This window comes from Petromyzon marinus, chromosome 12 (assembly GCF_048934315.1).
Source record: "Petromyzon marinus isolate PM22_M1 ecotype Great Lakes invasive population chromosome 12, UKy_Petmar_22M1.pri1.0, whole genome shotgun sequence".
Classification (NCBI taxonomy): Eukaryota; Metazoa; Chordata; class Hyperoartia; order Petromyzontiformes; family Petromyzontidae; genus Petromyzon; species Petromyzon marinus.
The window spans coordinates 1,554,597-1,569,916 of NC_133678.1; the positions used below are offsets into that span (position 1 = coordinate 1,554,597).

Below are 15,320 nucleotides of genomic sequence, written 5' to 3' on the forward strand. Positions count from 1 at the left end.
TTCAATCGAGAAGATGGGTACAAACTGAGCAATCATTGGAAAGACGTTATAACTGGCTGTGATGTTCCCATCTTACCACCTTCCGATGTTAGTTGTTATTTTCGGCTCTCTGATTTTACAATAACAGGTTACATTTTTCACCCTAACACAGCCACCTCGCTCACCAAGCTCGAGGTTTTTTATGCTTTAAGATCTTCCATTAACATGCTAATCTCCCACATTAACATGCTAATATCTCACATTAACATACTAATCTCTCACATTAACATGCTAATCTCTCACTAATATGCTCATCTCTCACATTAACATGCTAATCTCTCACATTAACATGCTCATCTCTCACATTGACATGCTGATCTCTCTCAGGATCATGCTCATCTCACAGTAACATGCTAATCTCTCACAGTAACATGCTAATCTCTCACAGTAACATGCTAATCTCTCGCATTTACATGCCAATCTCTCACAGTAACATGCTAATCTCTCACATTTGCCTTCTAATCTCTCACATTTGCATGCTAATCATTCACATCAACATGCTAATATCTCTCGTTATCATGCAAATCTCTCACATAAACATGCTAATCTCTCACATTTACATGCTGATCTCTCACATTGACATGCTAATCTCTCACATTTACATGCTGATCTCTCACATTAACATGCTAATCTCTCACATTAACATGCTGATCTTTCACATTAAAATGCCTATCCCTCACATTAACATGCTAACCTCTCACATTAACATGCTAATACCTCACATTAACATGCTAATCTTTCACATTAATATGCTAATCCCTCACATTAACATGCTAACCTCTCACATTAACATGCTAATACCTCACATCGACATGCTAATCTTTCACATTAACATGCTAATCTCTCGCATTAACACGCTAATCTCACATTAACATGCAATTTTTTACCTGGCAGCCCTCTGATTGGTGGGAAACCCACCACCGTCGCGGTCGCTGCCCACCACTGACACTCTCATTGGCTGCTGACATTTGGTCTACGCCCATTTCAAACCTTTAACAACAGTTTACCTTTAGAAGCTAATCCCCTCTTCCTGATGACGCACGCTTGTGTTGCGATCAAAACGTCGTGGTTTTTTTGTTATTTTCTTTGAAACCTATCTATGTGACTTCACCAAAAGACACAGAGAATGATTTGAAGCTTTCGTGACTGCAGGAATCCATACTCTTTGGTTCTTTCGGTAAAGTCACGTGGCTAGGTAGATAAACAAAATTCGTAGCGCAGCGCGCTAACCGCTGCACCACCGCTCCCCACGCAGAGACGCGCGCGCGCACCCTCGTTTCCTCACACTCTGAACAACAGGCGGGACACACAAACGGCAAGCGGCTAAGGCGCCCCAGTCGGGAATCGAACCCACGACGGTGGTTGTTGGTGCGAGGCGCTGGTGCCCCCGTGGCGGGCCGCCCGCGTTGCGCCCTGGGCCCAGACGGCAGAAACGTCGCGAGATTTTTTGTTTTTCTTTCACGTTTTAACTTTTCTTCTTTCACATTTTCTGGTCCGCACGCAGCGAGCGCCCGCGATAAAACAACAACAACAAACAGCAGCAACAGCAGCAATGACCACGACATCCACGCCGACGTGCGGCGATCATGTGCCCAGCATTCCTTCCCGCGTGCGTTTGCCACGCGCTACCGCGGGTGGGACGAGGGTGAGGGGGGGGGCACCTTGGACGAGTTTATTTGGCCCCAAGTTGAAATGTTCCTTCAAGATGCTCGTCTCCAAGTAAGACAGCCGCGTCTCGCCCAGGGGAACAATCGCGTCGGCTCGCGAGGTTGCCGCCCGCAGTCGATGTGCGGCCTGACCCCTGTGTCTCTGGAGAGACAACGTGACCACCGCTGGCTCGGACTCCAAACGAATCCCACAAACCCCGCGACGCTCGTCCTGGCCTCCTGGGTCCTCGGCTTTGCCCCCCCCGGCCCCCTAACAGCCCCCCCCCCCCACTATTCCCACGCGACCTCCCCCACAGTGCATAGCCAGGGTCACGTGACACTTTCAAGAGCAGCAGCAGCATCACCTCCACCAGGGCAGACGAGAGACTCATAGACAGAGAGACCCAGAGACACATAAAGAGAGATCCATTGACTCACACAAAGACCCAGAGACACACACAGAGAGACCCATAGACTCACTCAAAGACCCAGAGACACACACAGAGAGACCCATAGACTCTCACAAAGACCCATAGACACAGAGAGACCCATAGACACAAACAGACACCCATAGACACACACAGAGAGACCCATAGACACACACAGAGACCCATAGACACACACAGAGAGACCCATAGACACCCACAGAGACCCAGAAACACACAGAGACCCATACACACACAGAGAGACCCATAGACACACACAGAGACCCATACACACACAGAATGACCCATAGACACACACAGAGAGATCCACAGACTCAGACAGAGACCCAGAGACACAGAGAGATCCATAGACACACACAGAGACCCAGAGACACATACAGAGAGACCCATAGACTCACACAAAGACCCAGAGACACACACAGAGAGACCCATAGACACACACAAAGACCCAGAGACACACACAGAGAGACCCATAGACACACACAGAGACCCAGAGACACAGAGAGACCCATAGACACACACAGAGACCCAGAGACACAGAGAGACCCATAGACACACACAGAGACCCAGAGACACAGAGAGACCCATAGACACACACAGAGACCCAGAGACACAGAGAGACCCATACACACACAGAGAGACCCATACACACACACAGAGACCCATACACACACAGAATGGCCCATATACACACACAGAGAGATCCACAGACTCAGACAGAGACCCCGAGACACAGAGAGATCCATAGACACACACAGAGACCCAGAGACACACACAGAGACCCATAGACACACACAGAGACACAGAGACTCACACAGAGAGACCCATAGACACACACAGAGACCCAGAGACACATACAGAGAGACCCATAGACAAACACAAAGACCCAGAGACACAGAGAGACCCATAGACACACACAGAGACCCAGAGATAGAGAGACCCATAGACACACACAGAGACCCAGAGACACAGAGAGACCCATAGACACACACAGAGACCCAGAGACACAGAGAGACCCATAGACACACACAAAGACCCATAGACACACACAGAGACCCAGAGACAGACACAGAGACCCAGAGACACAGAGAGACCCATACACACACAGAGAGACCCATAGACACACACAGAGACCCATACACACACAGAATGGCCCATATACACACACAGAGAGATCCACAGACTCAGACAGAGACCCCGAGACACAGAGAGATCCATAGACACACACAGAGACCCAGAGACACACACAGAGACCCATAGACACACACAGAGACACAGAGACTCACACAGAGAGACCCATAGACACACACAAAGACCGAGAGACACACACAGAGACCCATAGACAAACACAAAGACCCAGAGACACAGAGAGACCCATAGACACACACAGAGACCCAGAGATAGAGAGACCCATAGACACACACAGAGACCCAGAGACACAGAGAGACCCATAGACACACACAGAGACCCAGAGACACAGAGAGACCCATAGACACACACAAAGACCCATAGACACACACAGAGACCCAGAGACAGACACAGAGACCCATAGACACACACAGAGACCCAGAGACACAGAGAGACCCATAGACACACACAGAGACCCAGAGACACAGAGAGACACACAGAGACACAGAGAAACCCATAGACACACACAGAGACCCAGAGACACACACAGAGACCCATAGACACACACAGAGACTCAGAGACAGACACAGAGACCCATAGACACACAGAGAGACCCAAAGACAGAGAGACCCATAGACACACACAGAGACCCAGAGACACACACAGAGACCCATAGACACACACAGAGACCCAGAGACACAGAGAGACACACACAGAGACACAGAGAGACCCATAGACACACACAGAGACCCAGAGACAGAGAGACCCATAGACACACACAGAGACCCATAGACACACACAGAGACCCAGAGACACACACAGAGACCCAGAGACAGACACAGAGACCCATAGACACACACAGAGACCCAGAGACACAGAGAGACCCATAGACACACACAGAGACCCAGAGACACAGAGAGACACACACAGAGACACAGAGAAACCCATAGACACACACAGAGACCCATAGACACACACAGAGACCCATAGACACACACAGAGACCCAGGCTCACATAGAGACCCATAGACACAGACAGAGAAACCCATAGACACACACAGAGACCCAGGCTCACATAGAGACCCATAGACACAGACAGAGAGTCCCATAGACACACACAGAGACCCAGGCTCACATAGAGACACAGAGACCCAGAGACACAGAGAGACCCATAGACACACACAGAGACCCAGAGACACACACAGAGACCCAGAGACACAGAGAGACCCATAGACACAGAGACCCATAGACACACAGAGACCCATGGACAGACAGAGAGACCCATAGACACACACAGAGACCCATAGACACACACAGAGACCCATAGACACAGAGATCCCATAGACTCAGACAGAGACCCAGGCTCACATAGAGAGACCCATAGACCCACACACACACGTACCCAGAGACTCACACACACAGACACACACACAGACACACACACACAGACACACGTACCCACAGACACACAACAACAACAACCGCCATTCGCCACTAAGTGGCGGTGACGTCACCACGACGCTTGTGCCAGGCTATGTGCACCCTGACGCCACGTGAAGTGTCGAACGCCCGTTGGCAGGAGGTCACGGGGCAGACCCAGGTGCCACGGGTCGACTGACTGAGATGACTGGCTGATGCACCACCTGTGCCCCCTACTGTGCCAACCTGCTGTGCTTTAGCCACCCGGCGCTCCGCTCGTTGTTCTGAGCGTCGCTCCTCCGCCCTCCGTTGTTGTTGGAGGGCGACTACCTCCAACTGCCCAGTAGCATCCTTCACGAGCCTCCTCCACAGAGGCCGATCTTGACACCGCTGGTACCAGTCATCGGCAAGTCCACTCAGCTCCACGTCCTCCTGTACCACATCACTCCATCTCTTCTCTAGCCCGTGCTGCGCCCGCTTAGCCCCCTCAATCCGGCCAAACAAAAGCTGTTTCGGCATGCGGGCTACATGACCCAGCCAACGCAGCCTTGCCTGCCGGAGGAGCTCACCGATGGGACCTTGCCCAGATCTTTCAAGGATTTGTGAGCTCCTCACACAATCCAATCTGGTTAAACCCAGGATGGATCGTAGGCAGGCCAGCCTAAATGTTTCTAACCGGCGAAGATGTTCCATTAGGGGGGTCCACGTTTCGCAAGCGTAGAGAAGGGAGGGAATGACCGTGGCCGAGAAGACCTGAAGCTTAGTGCGGAGCGACAGACCAGGTAGCTTCCACACAGCGTTACGCAACCGATAAAAGATATTGCCGCTCGACTGATTCGGAGTGAGACCTCTGCCGTTAAACTGGAGCCAGTCATAAGCACACTGCCCAGGTATGGGAAACTCTCCACTCTCTCCACAACTGCCCCATCACCGATTGGGAGTTGTGGGGGTGGAGTGTCCGATGCTACAAAATACCCAGGCAGGTGCTTAGTTTTGGTGGGGCTGATGGTAAGGCCCCACCTCTTAGTAGCACGCTCCAGTCTCAGCAGCAGCGTCTCCAACTCCTCCTCTGACTGAGCAGCTATTACCAAATCATCGGCATACATAACGTGGTTGAGCAATAGGGAGTCATCCCTTGACCGCACCCGAGCATCGATCAGCCTCCCATTATATCTGTACCATATGGAGATTCCCCCAGTACAGCTATTGAAGGCTTCACGAACTACGTGGTCAAAATAGATGTTAAATAATGTGGGAGCCAGAGGACATCCCTGTCGCACCCCAAGGTGTACAGGGAATGGCTCTGACTCCCGGCCACGTAGTTTTACCCGGGCCCGCTCACCATCATGAAGGTCCTTAATGATCGTGAGCAGGGGGTCAGGGACTCCAAAAGCACGAAGAATAACTCAGAGCCCAGGCCTACTGATGGTATCATAGGCCTTGACCAGGTCAATAAAGCAGAGATGTAGGTCTTGTTGGAATTCCCTACACCTCTGCTGTAGCAGACGGACAGAAAATATGGCATCTGTGCAGGACCGCCCTATCCTGAAACCGCATTGGGGTTCCGCAAGCCTCTCCTCAACGTGCCTGGCAAGGCGATGCTGAATAATCCTTGCCAGGACACACACACACAGACACACACACACAGACACACACACACAGACACACACACACAGACACACACAGACACAAACACACACACACAGACACACACACAGACTTGAGTGAAGAGCTCCCTCTGGTGGAGGTCTCTCCACCAGCAGCAGCAGAGCGACAAATCACAGTGCTGCGCCTTCACCTTAGCCGGGCCTCGGGCAGGGCGCTGCCACGGGAACGTGGAGTTGCGCCAGTGTGCCATGGCCACGGCTTCCTCTCACCGGCGGCGTCGTTGTTGGGGTGGCGACGAAGGCCGGCCCGGGCCCTGCAGGCCGGCCCGGGCCCTGCAGAGCCAGCGACGCCGGCCTCCTGCTGCTGCTGCCTCCCCTGGACGACGCCGCTCCCCGCGGCCTCCCCGCGGCCGTCGCCCCGAGGCAGCTCCACCGCGAACGACTCGGCGCGCACACAAAGACAAAGGGCCCCCACCCACCGTGTAGCCTCGCCAGAGTGTGGGGGCAAGTTGCTGTGAGCGAGCAGCGCCTTCGTGGGCCGGCGCTGTGCGTGGCACACCGGGGGCGGGTGGGTGGCCAGCACCACGCACGGACCTCCAATTGACGGCATGGAACGACACGGGGCCTCAAATAGTTCGCCGAGCAATTTGATAGGAAACGACAAAGACGCCCCGTGGTGTAAGCCTTGACAGGCTGTAGGGGCCTACGAAGGCCGGCACGGCACACGAGGGGGTGGGTGGCCGGCACCACGCCCGGCCGCCTTTGTCTCCCCCCCAGTGGCGACGTTCCCCCGTCTCGCCGGGCTGGCCCTGAGCGGGGAACCCAACTCGGAGTCGTCGCTGGGTTAGTGACGCCGTGACAAGTTGGCAACAATGACAGCGGTGGCGATTGTGTGCGGAGGAGTGGACGCGCCTGTGTGTGTGCCACTGTGTGTTTGTGTCACTGTGTGTGTGTCACTGTGTCTCACTGTGTGTGTTTGTGTCACTGTGTGTGTGTCACTGTGTGTGTGTGTCACTGTGTGTTTGTGTCACTGTGTGTGTGTGCGTGCCACTGTGTGTTTGTGTCACTGTGTGTGTGTCACTGTGTGTCACTGTGTGTGTGTCACTGTGTCTCACTGTGTGTGTTTGTGTCACTGTGTGTGTGTGCCACTGTGTGTGCCATTGTGTGTGTGTGTCACTGTGTCGTGTGTTTGTGTCACTGTGTGTGTACCACTGTGTGTGCCATTGTGTGTGTGTGCCACTGTGTGTTTGTGTGCCACTGTGTGTTTGTGTCACTGTGTGTGTGTCACTGTGTGTCACTGTGTGTGTGTCACTGTGTCTCACTGTGTGTGTTTGTGTCACTGTGTGTGTGTGCCACTGTGTGTGCCATTGTGTTTGTGTCACTGTGTGTGTGCCACTGTGTTTGTCTCACTGTGTGTGTGCCACTGTTTGTGTCACTGTGTGTGTGTGCCACTGTGTGTGTCACTGTGTGTGTGTGCCACTGTGTGTGCCACTGTGTTTGTGTCACTGTATGTGTGTGCCACTGTGTGTGTGCCACTGTGTCACTGTGTGTGTTTGTGCCACTGCGTGTGTGTCACTGTGTGTCACTGTGTGTGTGTGCCACTGTGTGTCACTGTGTGTGTGCCACTGTGTGTGTGCCACTGTGTGTTTGTGTCACTGTGTGTGTCACTGTGTGTGTTTGTGTCACTGTGTGTGTGTGCCACTGTGTGTGCCATTGTGTGTTTGTGTCACTGTGTGTGTGCCACTGTGTTTGTCTCACTGTGTGACACTTTGTGTCACTGTGTGTGTGTGCCACTGTGTGTGTCACTGTGTGTGTGCCACTGTGTTTGTGTCACTGTATGTGTGTGCCACTGTGTGTGTGCCACTGTGTCACTGTGTGTGTTTGTGCCACTGCGTGTGTGTCACTGTGTGTCACTGTGTGTGTGTGCCACTGTGTGTGTCACTGTGTGTGTGCCACTGTGTTTGTGTCACTGTATGTGTGTGCCACTGTGTGTGTGCCACTGTGTCACTGTGTGTGTTTGTGCCACTGCGTGTGTGTCACTGTGTGTCACTGTGTGTGTGTGCCACTGTGTGTGTCACTGTGTGTGTGCCACTGTTTGTGTCACTGTATGTGTGTGCCACTGTGTGTGTGTGTGTGCCACTGTGTCACTGTGTGTGTTTGTGCCACTGCGTGTGTGTCACTGTGTGTGTCACTGTGTGTGTGCCACTGTATGTATGCCGATGACCTGGTAATTGCTGCTCACTCAGAGGAGGAGTAGAAGGCGCTGCTGCTGAGACTGGAGCGTGCCACTAAGAGATGGGGCCTTACCATCAGCCCCACCAAAACTTAGCACCTGCCTGGGTATTTTGTACCATCGGACACTCCACCCCCACAACTCCCAATCGGTGATGGGGCAGTTGTGGAGAGAGTGGAGAGTTTCCCATACCTGGGCAGTGTGCTTATGACCGGCTCCAGTTTAACAGCAGAGGTCTCACTCCGAATCAGTCGAGCGGCAATATCTTTTCATCGGTTGCGTAACGCTGTGTGGAAGCTACCTGGTCTGTCGCTCCGCACTAAGCTTCAGGTCTTCTCGGCCACGGTCATTCCCTCCCTTCTCTATGCTTGCGAAACGTGGACCCCCCGAATGGAACATCTTCGCCGGTTAGAAACATTTAGGCTGGCCTGCCTACGATCCATCCTGGGTTTAACCAGGCTGGATTGTGTGAGGAGCTCACAAATCCTCGAAAGATCTGGACAAAGTCCCATCGGTGAGCTACTCCGGCAGGCAAGGCTGCGTTGGCTGGGTCATGTAGCACGCATGCCCAGCCAACGCATGCCGAAACAGCTTTTGTTCGGCCGGATTGAGGGGGCTAAACGGGCACGGCACGGGCTAGAGAAGAGATGGAGTGATGTGGTACAGGAGGACGTGGAGCTGAGTGGACTTGCCGATGACTGGTATCAGCGGTGTCAAGATCGGCCTCTGTGGAGGAGGCTCGTGAAGGATGCTACTGGGCAGTTGGAGGCAGTCGCCCCCCAACAACAACGGAGGGTGGAGGAGCGACGCTCACAACAACGAGCGGAGCGCCGGGTGGCTAAAGCACAGCAGGTTGGCACAGTAGGGGGCACAGGTCGTACATCAGCCACTCATCTCAGTCGACCCGTGGCACCTGGGTCTGCCCTGTGACCTGCCAGCAGGCGTTCGACACTTCACGTGGCCTCAAGGTGCACATCGCCTGGCACAAGCGTCGTGGTGACGTCACCGCCACTTAGTGGCGAATGGCGGTTGTTGTTGTGTGTGTGCCACTGTGTGTGTCATTGTGTGTGTGAGTGTGCCACTGTGTGTGTGGGGAGCGGTAATGTAGCCATTAGCGTGCTGCACTACGAACCCCCGCTCACGGCCAACACCGGTGACGACTGTCTGAGCCGGTCCTGGGCCTCCCGTCGGCCGACTCAGCCTCAAATGAGTACCTGGTGCGGTGTGTAGTAAACATCGCCACTGGGGAGACAAAGGCGGTCTGACGTGGTGCTGGCCACCCACCCCCTCGTGTAGGAACGTGTACCGTTCCTACAGTCTCTTAAGGCTATACGGGGGATCTTTGTTGTGTGTATGTGAGTGCGTACGCGTGAAGGACGCCACTTGGCAGATGGAGGCAGTCACCCTCCGGCAACAACGGAGGGCAGAGGAGCGACGCTCACAACAACGAGCGGAGCGCCGGGCGGCTAAAACGCGATTTGGCCAAGTAGGGGGCACAGGTGGCGCATCGGCCACTCGTCTCAGTCAGTCGTCCCATGGCACTTGCTGGGTCTGCCCCGTCACCTCCTGCCAGCGGGGCGTTTCGACGCTTCACGTGGCCTTAACGTGCACTCAGCCTGGCACAAGCGCCGTGGAAGACGGCTGTAGTTGTTGTGTGTGTGTGTACACGTGCCCATCCTTGGCACGTGCGGGCCCGCGCTCGGACACGAGGCGGTACTGCGCCTGCGTCTCGCTGTCGCGGGAGAGGTCATTGACGAGCGTCGCTGTTGGAGCCACGCCTCGGAGTGCAAGCAAACAGCACGGGTCACACAGCAGCAGCAGCAGCACGGGTCACACAGCAGCAGCAGCAGCAGCACGGGTTACACAGCAGTAGCACGGGTCACACAGCAACAACAGCAGTACGGGTCAGACATCAGCAGCAGCACGGGTCACACAGCAGCAGTAGCACGGGTCACACAGCAGCAGCACGGGTCACACAACCGCAGCACGGGTCACACAGCAGCAGCACGGGTCACACAGCAGCAGCAGCACGGGTCACACAACAGCAGCACGGGTCACACAGCAGTAGCACGGGTCAGACAGCAGCAGCAGCACGGGTCACACAACAGCAGCACGGGTCACACAACAGCAGCAGTAGCACGGGTCACGCAGCAGCATGGGTCACACAGTAGCACGGGTCACACAACAGCAGCAGCACGGGTCACACAGCAGCACGGGTCAGACAGCAGCAGCACGGGTCACGCAGCAGCACGGGTCACACAGCAGCACGGGTCACGCAGCAGCAGCACGGGTCACACAGCAGCACGGGTCACAGCAGCACGGGTCACGCAGCAGCAGTAGTCACACAACAGCAGCAGCACGGGTCACACAGCAGCACGGGTCACACAGCAGCACGTGAGGTGACGCAGCGCCGGGTCACGTGAGCGTCTCAGACACGTCTTGGTTTTTTAGGGTTCTGTGCTGTCAGTCTTTGTCAGTCATGTCGGTCACACATTAGTCAGACATGTCAAGTCAGTCGTATCTGTCACATATTAATCATATCAGTCACACGTGTCAGTCAGACATGTCAGTCATTCGTTTCGGTCATTCATGTCAACCACGTGTTATAGCCACACGTGGCGGTCAAGGAGGCATATTCTCTCCTTATTAATTATCTTATTGCGTCCTCCACCACGACGCGAGTGCTTATTCTGTGCTCTGTATCACCGTGCTGGGTTTCGTGTCGAATCAGGACCCACAAAAATAAGCTAAATAACTTTTGGCTTTACCTGCTACGATTAAACACATTGTTTAGTTTTATTTGTATCTATTTATTAAAGTAATTTGTTTACCTTTCTTACACTTTGCACTCCTATCGCGTTGTTTGCATTGTTGTGGTAACGTTCTGACTCCGCGCCCATACTGAGCATCTGTGAAGAAGAGCTTTGTAGCTCATCGGATTCCTCCAGCGTGAATACAATATCACGAAATCTGGCAAAGAGAGACGGCGAGGTGGTGGTGGGGGGTCCTGCCCTGCCCAGGGACTGCTGCGTTGCTATCTTACTGTGGCCTGGGACTCTTTTTGTTGTGTTGCTGCCTCCCCCAAGTTTACATTTAGTGTAGCGGTGTAGAAATCGACTCTACGTACTGACGCAATGTATACTGATTATACTCATTTATTTTTAGTGAATTGCTTACCTTTTCTCGATGTTGCACTTCCTCTCGTGTGTTTGTATTGTATGTTGTTGTTGTTGGTGTAACTTGCTGACCCGCCCCTACTGGACATCTGTGGAAAACACCTCCAGAGCTCAGGGGATTCCTTCTCTGGTCTAAATAAAGATTCTGATTCTGAATATCGGCCTGTTCACCATTGATTTAAATAATAGCCCGACTGCTGGTCAGACTCTGAATGTGGAAACCGGTCCAGAGTTCTCTCGGCTTGTGTTGAGCCAACTGCTGACACGATGCGACTCCCAGAATGTCGGCTGATGGGATGTGTAAATAAAATAAATATTCTTACTTTGTATGCGGAGGGACAGCTGTGGGAATGGAAGAGATCTGCTTATCTGCGTTTGAATGATCTGTCCCCAACCGTTGCAGAACATTGCTGTTTGTGATTGTAATCAGCAGGGTGGGGGGCTCGCCCCCCCCCCTTCAGTCCCGGCTGACCTTCGGGGGGGTCTGCACCGTGCGGGGTTAACGAGGTCACCACCCACCCTGCCTGGGTGGACGCTGGCTCACCCACGCGTCTCGCCCACTCACCCCTCTCACGCTCTTAAGATGGGGGGTTGTACCCCCCCCCCCACCCTTGTAGCCTACACACGCGAGTGTTGTTCGTGGAGCATCTCTTCATGTCAGAAGGGTGCAAGAGGGGGTGCGTGGTGTGGTCAGAACCACGCACGGCCGCTTTTGTCTTCCCAGTGCTCATGTTTTTTTTTACACCGCACCAGGTGCTAATTTTAAGGCTGAGTCAACCTAGGGACGTGGGTCCAATTAAGACCGGTTCGTTCAGATATTTGTTTTATAATTTTGGCCGTGAGTCGAGAATCGAACTCGGCTCACCGGGGTTCGTAGCGCAGTGCGCTAACCACTGCGCCACCACTCCTAACACACGCACCCTCGGTACTTCCTCCCTACCCCCGCCGCCTCCTTCCCCCCACCTTCTCGTGACGTCACCACCCACAGCTGGTGGCGGGGGGAGGGGGGGTCCCTGGCCCCCCACGGTCAGCCCCCTCCCCCTCATTGTAAAAGCTCCATCCCTCAGAGGCGGTCAGTCTCCTGGAGACAGAGAGAGGAGACACCAAGAGAGGAGACAGAGACAGAGAGACACCGAGAGAGGAGACAGAGAGACACAGAGAGAGGAGACAGAGAGACACAGAGAGAGGAGACAGAGAGACACAGAGAGAGGAGACAGAGAGAGAGGAGACAGAGAGAAGAGACACCGAGAGAGGAGACACCGAGACAGTGGAGACACAGAGAGACACAGAGAGACACCGAGAGAGGAGACACCGAGACAGAGAGAGAGAGGAGACACAGATACACAGAGAGAGGAGACACAGAGAGAGAGGAGACACCGAGAGAGGAGACACCGAGACAGAGAGAGAGGAGAAAGAGAGAGAGGAGACACCGGGACGAGACACGAGACAGAGAGACACGCGCGTTCCACTCTCTCCCCCGTATCTCCTCTCTTCATCGCTCCAGCCAGGGGTTGGTGGAACACGGCGGGACGGGCATTGCGGGGGAAGCAACGATGCGAGCGGCTGGGGAGGCGCTGGGTCCGGCAGGGAACCCTTTGATCCCCGATGAGGAGGCCCCCGAGACCCCCGATGAGGAGAGCCCCGTGCTGCCTCTGTCCCAGCTGAGCAGCGTGGGCTGCTGCTACAGCAGGCTGCGGCAGCTGCTCCCCGGCATCTCGCGGGAGCAGCTGCTGAGCGAGGCGGAGCTCCTGCGGCGCGTGATCGACCACATCGCGGCGCTGCAGCTGGCGCTGCACGGCGAGCCAGAGCAGCCGCAGCAGCAGCAGCACCAGCAGCATCAACATCATCAACATCAGCAGCAGCAGCAGCAGCATCAGCAGCAGCACCAGCAGCACCAGCAGCATCAACATCATCAACATCAGCAGCATCAACATCAGCAGCAGCACCAGCAGCACCAGCAGCACCAGCAGCATCAACATCATCAACATCAGCAGCAGCAGCACCAGGATCAGCATCAACAGCAGCACCAGCAGTAACAGGATCAGCAACAGGAGCACCTGCAACAGCAGCACCTGCACAGCATCAGCACCAGCACATCCAGAAGCAGCAGCAGTCACTGCAGCAGCAGCAGCGCCGGTAGCAGCGTCAGCACCATCAGCAGAAGCCTCACCAGAACCAGCCACAGCAACTGTAGTAGCAACAGCACCAGCCCCTGCAACAGCAGTAGCTTCAGCACCGTCAGCAGAACCATCAGCAGCAGCAAGAACAGCATCAGGACCCGTATCTACAGCAACAACGGCAGCAGCAGCTGATGCAACTCCAGCAACAGAAGCAGCTGCGGTTACAGAACAAACGCACAGACAGGTGTGTGCGTGTCCGTGTGTGTGCGCGTGTGTGTGCGCGCGCATGCGCGCGCGCGTGTGCGCGTGTGTGTGTATGCATGTTAGGGAGCGCTGGTGTAGTGGTTAGCGCGCTGCGCTACGAACCTGGCGACCCGGGTTCGATTCCCGCTCAGGGCCAACACCACCAGTGACGATTATCTGAACCGGTCCAGGGCCTCCCCTAGGTCGACTCAGCCTCAAATGAGTACCTGGTGCGGTGTGTAAACATCGTCACTAGGGAGACAAAGGCGGCCGGGCGTGGTGTTGGCCACCCACCCCTTCGTGTGCCGTGCCGGCCGTGAAGGTGTGTGTGAGTGTGTGAAGGTGTGTGAGTGTGTGAAGGTGTGTGTGTGTGTGAAGGTGTGTGTGAAGGTGTGTGTGAGTGTGAAGGTGTGTGTGAGTGTGAAGGTGTGTGTGAGTGTGAAGGTGTGTGTGAGTGTGAAGGTGTGTGTGAGTGTGAAGGTGTGTATGAGTGTGTGTGTGAAGGTGTGTGTGAGTGTGTGTGTGAAGGTGTGTGTGTGTGAAGGTGTGTGTGAGTGTGTGTGTGTGAAGGTGTGTGTGAGTGTGTGTGTGTGAAGGTGTGTGTGAGTGTGTGTGTGTGAAGGTGTGTGTGAGTGTGTGTGTGAGTGTGTGTGTGAGTGTGTGTGTGAGTGTGTGTGTGAGTGTGTGTGTGAGTGTGTGTGTGAGTGTGTGTGTGAGTGTGTGTGTGAGTGTGTGTGTGAGTGTGTGTGTGAGTGTGTGTGTGAGTGTGTGTGTGAGTGTGTGTGTGAGTGTGTGTGTGAGTGTGTGTGTGAGTGTGTGTGTGAGTGTGTGTGTGAAGGTGTGTGTGAGTGTGTGTGTGAAGGTGTGTGTGAGTGTGTGTGTGAAGGTGTGTGTGAGTGTGTGTGTGAAGGTGTGTGTGAGTGTGTGTGTGAAGGTGTGTGTGAGTGTGTGTGTGAAGGTGTGTGTGAGTGTGTGTGTGAAGGTGTGTGTGAGTGTGTGTGTGAAGGTGTGTGTGAGTGTGTGAAGGTGTGTGTGAGTGTGTATGTGAAGGTGTGTGTGAGTGTGTGTGTGAGTGTACCGTTCCGGCCTTCATAGGTGCTTGCTAACAGCATTTGCCCCTACAGTCTGTTAAGGCTATACGGGGGATCTTTATCTTTGTGTGTGAGTGTGTGTGAGTGTGAAGGTGTGTGTGTGAAGGTGTGTGTGTGAAGGTGTGTGTGTGTGAAGGTGTGTGTGTGAAGGTGTGTGTGTGAAGGTGTGTGTG

The 15,320-nt window shown here is 54.3% G+C and overlaps 1 long non-coding RNA gene across 1 annotated transcript in view; it reads right to left on the reverse strand.

Moving 5' to 3' along the window:
- Nucleotides 1-6,981, reverse strand: part of LOC116941757 (uncharacterized) — a 28,456-nt gene extending 21,475 nt beyond the window's left edge. The window contains exon 1 of the long non-coding RNA XR_004402718.2: nt 6,476-6,981. This is a non-coding gene — a long non-coding RNA (uncharacterized LOC116941757). The remainder of the gene's footprint in view (nt 1-6,475) is intronic.
- Between the last annotated feature and the right edge of the window lie 8,339 nt (nt 6,982-15,320).